We start from the raw sequence: 8464 nt of genomic DNA on the forward strand, positions 1-8464 counted from the left end.
CATAAAGGCAAAGAATAAAAAAAAAAAAAAAAGTGCTGGTGGGGAGGTGGTGAAAGGGGAACTCTCCTACACTGTTGGTGGGGTTGTAAATTGGTCCAGCCACTGTGGAGAACAATATGGAGGTTCCTCAAAGACCTTCAAATAGAACTACCATATGATCCAGCAATTCCACTCCTGGGTATCTACCCAAAGGACAGGAGAACACTCAGTCGGAAAAGCACTTGCACAGCTGTTTTCATTGCAGCATTATTCATGATTGCTAAGACATGGAACCAACCCAAATGTCCACAAACAGATGAATAGATTGAAAAATTGTGGTTCATATACTCCATGGAATACTATTAAGCCATAAAAATCAACAAGCCCCTGGAATTCGATAGAAAGTGGACGAATATAGAAGATTTGTTACTGAGTGAAGCAAGTCAGGCTATGAAAGAGAGACATTGTATGTCTCCACTTAACATATACTGACTGTCCGCACTCTATGGTAGAGACTGAAAGACCAGAAGACATAAAAACATTAAGATGGACACTAGTTACAAAGTGGAAATGCGGGAGGGGAAGAACATAGGAAAGGAAATTTGGGGGAAAATAGAGAGGTAAGACACTTGTGGGACACAGATACAGTTTATTATCTGTTGATTAAGATGTATATAGTATTCTCAACTGGGCTGGACAGAGGTGTATATCATGCTGGGTAAAGTCTCTTTATAATCTAAATGATGTATAGTAACAGAATGTATGAATAATAATAATGAAAGAAAAGTGTACAGATCATAAACTTCCACACATGAAATATGCCATATATTCTGCTCTTAGATCAAGAAACAGGATCTTAAAAACACCAGAAATCTTCTAAGGCCAGCAGGTGGTATGGTGGGTAAGGCAATGGGCTCCTACCTGGCTGACCACAGTTCAAGTCTTGGACCTGGATGCTTGCTTTTCTCCTTTTCCTTTCTCTCTCTCTGTCTCTCTCTGGTCAAATTAAACAAATAATAATAATGATAATAAATGAAATAAAATGATTTTTAAAAATATTTTTTAAAACACTATAAATCTTCTTTGTACTCTCTTGTATTCATTAGCCCCATTCTGAATGTAATAAATTATACTTATTGAATTTTGACTAACACCCTTAAATACCTATACCAAACCCCAGTCAGTTATCAAATTGCAATGTTTCTTTGTTAGCATTTCACTGACCATTTTGCTAAAAATTTATTTAGAATGTATCAATACTCACCAGCCTTTAACTGGTGTGCAATTTCACTTTTTAAACATTTTTATCATGATTTTTATTAAGATTCACAAATGAGCTATGATATTTCTTTCTTAATTTTCCAGAAAATTATGTAAAATGAGGTGTGATTTCTGCTTTATAGTCATCTATTTGATTCTATATAGGCCACGCTCAATAAAGTCATCATTAAAGTCACACACACACACACACACACACACACACACACACAGCAGTCTAATGTGTAGGAGACACAAGCAGATTATTTCAATTAGTGAGACACATTACTCAACTCTGCTTTGGCATAATATACACACAAAAATTTGGAAATAAAATTACTGTGATCTTAAGGCCAGCAGTTGGTGTGGTGGTTGGGAAACTGGACTCCCACATGGCCCACCATGGTTCTAGTCTCAGATCTGGCAGCTTTATTTCTCACATGCCCTATAACAAATTAAAAAATAATAATAATCAATAAAACTAAATAAGTAATTCTTCCTTTTCTTTTTTAGAGAATTTTTTTGCTGTAGGGTTTGTGTACTCGCCAGGAAGACAGAGAGAGAGATAGAGAAAGAGAGAGAGACAGAAAGCAAGAAATCAATATCTGGCGAGGGTGGCCCGGCTGCAATCCCTTCTCCTCCATTCTCCTCTCGGGATCTTGGGTACTCATGCACATGCGATCAGCATGAGTTTAAGCCACCGGGTCTGGTACTCGAACCGCAGTCAGCTACATGGGAGTTCAGCGATGTAACCATTATGCCAACTGCTGGTCCCATAAACAAGTAATTCCTTTAAAATATTACTTTGATCTGAAATGGCCTTTTAGATTCCATCAGCCTCCAAACCAGACTCCCCTCCGAGAGAAGGCAAAGACTCTAGCACATACATTGTGAGTTTTCTCCTTACTTAAGGCCAAAAAGACAGGCTGAGGACAGAGATGGGGTTATGTTGTAAGTGAGGCCGATTCTTTCATTTCTGGAGATTCGGCAAGGCAGTCAGGACCAGAGAGAAGCCAGCCCAGCTCTATGGCTATGCAAAAATACAACCCTCATCTTTCTGATGTTTCCCCTCCTTTCTCTTCCCCAGCCCCTTCCTTCCCCATCGCCTGCTCCTTTCCTTCTCTCACTTCTGTTTTCCTAGCTCTCCTTTCCTTCTCGGTATCGTTCCTCTTCTCACCACTTTTCATTCTCTTCTCACTTTTTTCATCCTTTCCTTCTTTATATTTGTTTTTCTCTTCTTATCAGAAAAAAATTCTGCCTGGCCTGCAACAACACTGAATGGCATCTTCCTCAATGATCCAGTCAGGAACAAAGAACCATCGGCCTTATCTCAAGATTCTGGCACTGAAGTAGGAAAAGTCTTACAGTCCCCGTTGATAACGTTTTTTAAAAGAATTATTTTATTTAATTTTATTTATCATTATGATTACTTTTTAAAATTTCTACAGGGCCTGTGTGCTCACTAGAGGGACAGAGAGAGAGAGGGAAAGTGAGAAAGCAAGCCACCAGGTCTGGGACTCAAACAGCAGTCGGCCAAGTGGGAACCCAGCACCTTAACCACCATGCCACCTGCTGGCCTAGATATCAATTGATTTACCCAGGTTATGTACTTATATATGGGCCTTTTAAAAAGTTCATATTATGTAAGATTTTTTTTTTTTGCTTTTTGTATTGATATATTCTATAGTGTATGCTCTGATTTTATCAGGAAATTTATTAGATAAACTTATTAAGATCTTTAGCAGAATGGAAACAAATAACTTGGAACCTTTGTTTTCTAGAGCCATTTCCAAATGTCTTTATATAGTAAAAATTAATCTTTTTTAAAAAAGAGTCATTTATTTAACTTTATTTATTTATTTATTTATTTTAATTTGACCATAGAGGCACAGAGAGAGAGAGAGAGAGAGGAAGCAAGCTGCCAGGTCCGGGATTTGAACCATGGCTGGCCATGTGGAAGTCCACGACACCTGCCGACCCCTAAAAATCAATCTTTCAAGTAACTGAGAAATCAGTGGAGTTTTCGAGGATAATTAAGAATAAACAACAATTTGGGAGGTACATTATTAAGACATAAAACTTTAAGCAAATAAAATAACTGAGTTATGCAGCCAGCAGGTGGCATAGTGGTTAAGGTGCTGGACTCCCACATGGCCGGTTGAGGTTCGAGTCCTGGACCTGGTGGTTGAAAATTGTGCTGGGCACATGTGTGTGCATGCCCAAAATCCCAGGAGGAGAATGGAAAAGAAGGGACTGCTGCATGGCCATCTCCCCGGAAGAGATTTCTCACTTGCCCTCTCTCTGATTCTCTCTCTGGTCTCTCTCCAGCAAGCTCATGTGCCTTATGGCAAAAGCTCTAACAATAGAGGAGAAACGACATGTTGTCAACAATAGTTCTACAGACTATCCTTTTAGGTTACCTTGTGTTCTAACCCCTCCACGATTTGGAGATAAACCTTGGAAATGCGGGCTGTGTGACAGGTGCACGGCACCAGCTCTCTCCAGGAATTGGTTGTTTCATGGACTGAAGCCCCACCCACCTCACTGATAGGCCAGGGGTCACCTAAATTATAATAGTAGGTATAATTCAGCTCCTGGAGGTACATGCTTAGCTTCCTTCCTAAGCATTATAGCCTAAACTAATACTTTCATTTTCATATAAGAGAAGCAACAATTAGCTAAATTGCAGCCCTGAAACTCCTAGGCACAGGATAGCACCAGCTGAAATAAAAGATATATTTTCCTTAATAAATACTCCCTAGTTGGACACCATGTCCTAGGATTTGTTCAGCCATGCATTCATTTCCAAAACAAAAGGTAAAGATCCTCTGACCTCGAAACTAAGACTGCCGTGTTAAGTAAACACACACATAAACACACCCATAAACTCCCAAAATGATTTTATTTCTTTAAATGAAAAGTGAAGCATGTGGTTAGATAACTTTGAAAGGACTCATGGTGGGATGTGAGGTAGAAGACTCAATGTCCACTTAGGAAGGCCTCGTAAAAGGGGGCAGAGCAGAGAGTGAGCAGAAGGCAAGGAGTGGGGAACATAAAGGACAGATAACATTTTAAAAGTAACCAGGATATACAGGGGTGCTTTAAGACCGCTGGGTTTGATGAAGTTATTCACTGTTTTCCATCTGTTTAAACCTGTGTTCTGATCAGAAAGAAAATTTATCTTAACAGCTAAGCCCAGAGAGAGAGAAATAGACCAGCAGGTAGCATAATGGCTAGGGTGTGGACTCCCACCTGTTTGACCTTGGTTTGAGTCCCAGACCTGGTGGCTTGAAATTATGTCAGGCACGTGTGCATGTATGCCCAAAGTCCCGAGGGGAGAATGGAGGAGAAGGGATTGCAGTGTGGCCATCTCCCTGGGGGTTGGGGTGATTTCTCACTTTCTGTCTCTCTGTTTCTCTGGCAAGTGAATGAGCCCTAAATCAAAAATCTAAAAAAAAAAAAAAAAAAAAAGTCCCAGACCTGGTGGCTTGAAATTATGTCAGGCACGTGTGCATGTATGCCCAAAGTCCCGAGGGGAGAATGGAGGAGAAGGGATTGCAGTGTGGCCATCTCCCTGGGGGTTGGGGTGATTTCTCACTTTCTGTCTCTCTGTTTCTCTGGCAAGTGAATGAGCCCTAAATCAAAAATCTAAAAAAAAAAAAAAAAAAAAAAAGAAAAAAAATGAGCCCTAAAGCAAAAATCTAAAAAAAAAAAAAAAAGAAAAGAAAAAGAAAAGAAAAGATAAAAGAAGGAAAGAAAAGAAACAATATATCAAAATTATAAAATATCTAACTTTATTTCTATGAGAAGAGGCTAATTGATGGAACCATCAACTGGACCTAGCAAATAAATTTAAAATATGTTGGAAATCTGAGGTACTAAAAGAAGCTAGCAGCTTAACAGTCCTGCACTTCTGGGTCCTTAGCCACTGCAGAAAGTGTGGACACGTGCAGCTTCTCTTGGGCTCTAAAGTGATGTTCGTGCAATTTTACAAAACCACCTGCCGTGTATTACTGAAAACAAAACCAGAGACACCCTAAATTATAACGAGTCTTGTTTTGCCGCCTGAGTGTGAGAGGGTTTCGCAGCCAGCCACAGATTGCTACCACAGCCTACGTCTCATGACCTACATTACGCATGTGCGGATTCTTCTAGAGAAATTTAGATTCTTAACACTTGCAGGAAAAAATAAAACGTCTTTCCGTCTCAGATAATATTCTGAAACATAATAATGAAGCCTTTATAGTGAAAATTAAAAACTAAAACTGTGCTCTTTTTTATTTTCAGGGTTTTTTTTTTTTTTTTTTCATGAGAAGCCGCAGGTGTCCACACTTTCTGCAGTGGCTAAGCACCCAGAAGTGCAGGACTGTTAAGCTGCTAGCTTCTTATTAGTACTGCAGATTTCCAACACGATTTTAAATTTATTTGCCAGGTCCAGTTGATGGGTCCATCAATCAGCCTCTTCTCATAGAAATAAGTTAGATATTTTATAACTTTTTTGAGAGGTTTTTGCTATAGAGCGAGTGCGCTCACCAGACAGGCAGAGAGAGACAGAGAGACAGAAAGCGAGAAGTCACCCCCCCAGGGAGGATGGCCACACCGCAATCCCTTCTCCTCCATTCTTCTCTTGGGATCTTGGGCATGCACGCACACACGCCTAGCGTGAGTTTAAGCCACCGGGTCCGGGACACAAACCGCGGTTGACTACGTGGGAGTCCAGTGACATAGCCATTACGCTAACTGCTGGTTCCCAGATATTTTATAATTTTTGAGATACTATTTCTTTCATTTTCTTCTTTCTTTTTTTTTTCTTCTTCTTCAGGTTTTTGCTATGGGGCACGTGCACTCACTAGAGAGAGACAGAGAGAAGGGAAGTGATAAATCACCTCCCAGGGGGATAGCCACACCACAGTGCCCTGTCCTCCATTCTCTTCTCAGGATTTTGGACATGCATGGGACTGAGACTCAAGCTGCCATGTAGGAGTCCTGGGATCAACAGTTAGTGTAATGGCTATGTGGCTGGATTCCCATGCATGTAGTTGACTGCGGTTCAAGTCCTGGACCCTGTGGCTTAAAACTCATGCCGGGTGCGTGTGCGTGCGTGCCCAAGATCCTGAGAGGAGAATGGAGGAGAAGGGATTGTGGCATGGCCATCCCCTCTGGGGGATGATTTTTCGCTTTCTGTCTCTCTGTCTGTCTGTCTATCTGGCGAGCGCACATGACCTATAGCAAAAACCTCTCAAAAAACAAACAAACTGCCATGTAGATGCCCAGTACTTTAACTGTCATGCCATCTAAAAATTTGCATTTTAAGAAAAGTGTATTAAAATATGCCTTAATTCTAAGCAAGGAAAGAGAATCTGGTGATTTAAGGAAAAACAGGTTCATTGCAATGATAATTGCATTGATCCAGGACCTCAGAGATGAGACGGTGTGAGATATGCAGGCAGAAGCAGTGCTTAGAGCACCCCAGCAGAAAGTCTGCGGGGGACACAGGCACCATTGCTGACACGAGCACTCAGGACTTCAGGGTGCACTTGGATGGGGCATGCTGCCTGACACCGCGACGAGCTGCCCTGGACATGCCGTCTCCCCAGCTCCCCACGCTCTGTGTCACCAGTTTGCAACTTACAGCTCAGTCAGGAGCATGTAGTTGGCAGAGCCAGGTCCCATGCTCACACCCTCCACACAGGGAAGACCCGGAGAGAAGTGCCCGGCATCCTCCGCCTCTCTCCTGGAAGCTGGGTCCTCCTACCAATATATACGCGAGGTGAGGAAGCCCTGGTATAGATGGCTCGGGTGCTGGGCAGTCGCAAAGGCTGACAAACGTCTACCTAATGAGACGTGCGTGTGCTGCTCGTGTGTCTGTGTCAGCCGGTCCCTGCCTCCTTTATGGGCTCTTCTACCAACTCTGGGGCTTCCTCCTTTGCACCCTTTTCAGGTCCGCATACACTCTCTTGTAGTCTCTTCTACGTCATAACTCAATGGCTCCTTAGCCAACCTTACCTCTTACCACGTCGGAGACTGCTCACTGCCCACCCACATCCACAGCCTTCTCCTCCTAGGAACAGAACTTCAGCTTGGCACAGAGCTTCCCAGGCACTCACACTCCCCGGAGGCAGCTGTGACCACGCTGGCCACTTCTCCTCAGAGGAAAGCAGACAGATGTGATGCGTGCCACTTGAAGTTCTGACACGTGAGGTCTCCAGATCGTCTCCTTCCTGTATTTCATTTTCTCTCCCCTTTGTAACACCTGGACCCTGTGGAACCCAGCCTCACACATGCAGGCGATGGCAAGGCTTTAAGGAGTGGAGCAGCAACCTAGAGACCCAGGTCAGCGAATGAGATGAGGTGGGATGCTGACCTTAAATGGGCGGATGGATGGATGGATGGATGGATGGATGAGAGCTTCATTTAAAGGTCTGTCTTTTGTAAGCCACTGAATCATTGCTGGTTGTCATTTTTCAATCACTTAATGTTATGCTAACTCACACACACACTCACAAGTTATCAACTCTTTTAATAAAATTGTCTACCCAAGTACAGATGTTAGAGACCTTGGGGTTGGTCTACTATGCTCTTTTATAACTCTCCAAATCCAACAGATCACTAGTTTTTTATTTTATTTTAATTTTTAGAGAGTTTTTTTTTTTTGCTATAGGGCTCGTGCACTCGCTGGAGAGACAGAGAGAGACAGAGAAAACAAAGTGAGAAACCAACCCCTGAGGGTTGGGCATGCACACAAAATTGCGGTCCACTATGTGGGAGTCCAGTGATGTAACCATTACTTATTACCCCCTGAGGGGTGTCCCGACCCGGGGGGACAGCCGAACAGGTTTCCTGAGTGAAGGAGTGAGAGCCGGGGCAAGCAGCGTAGTGTTACAGCACGGAGACGACAGTGTCGTCTGTTTATTGTGGGCAGCACGGTACAGCACGGAGACGACGCAGTGTCACAGCTCTTAAGGGTCGCGTCGTCTACTGTGAGCAGCATGGAGACGACGCGGTATCACAGCTCTTCAGGGTCTCCCAGTTCGTCTGGAGACGATGCAGTGTCAGCTCTGCAGGATCTTCAGGGTCGTCTGGAGACTGCGCGGTGTTTCAGCTCTTCAGGCTCTTCAGTTGTCGTCTTCCTGGTCGTGGTCGTCTGGCTACTGTGGGCCAGGCATCATGGTTATATACACTCTGGTGGGTTGTAAACGGTGGGCCCTGATTGGTTGTTAATGGTGGG

Source organism: Tupaia chinensis, unplaced genomic scaffold (genome assembly GCF_000334495.1).
Source record: "Tupaia chinensis unplaced genomic scaffold, TupChi_1.0 Scaffold138235_1, whole genome shotgun sequence".
Lineage (NCBI taxonomy): Eukaryota > Metazoa > Chordata > Mammalia > Scandentia > Tupaiidae > Tupaia > Tupaia belangeri.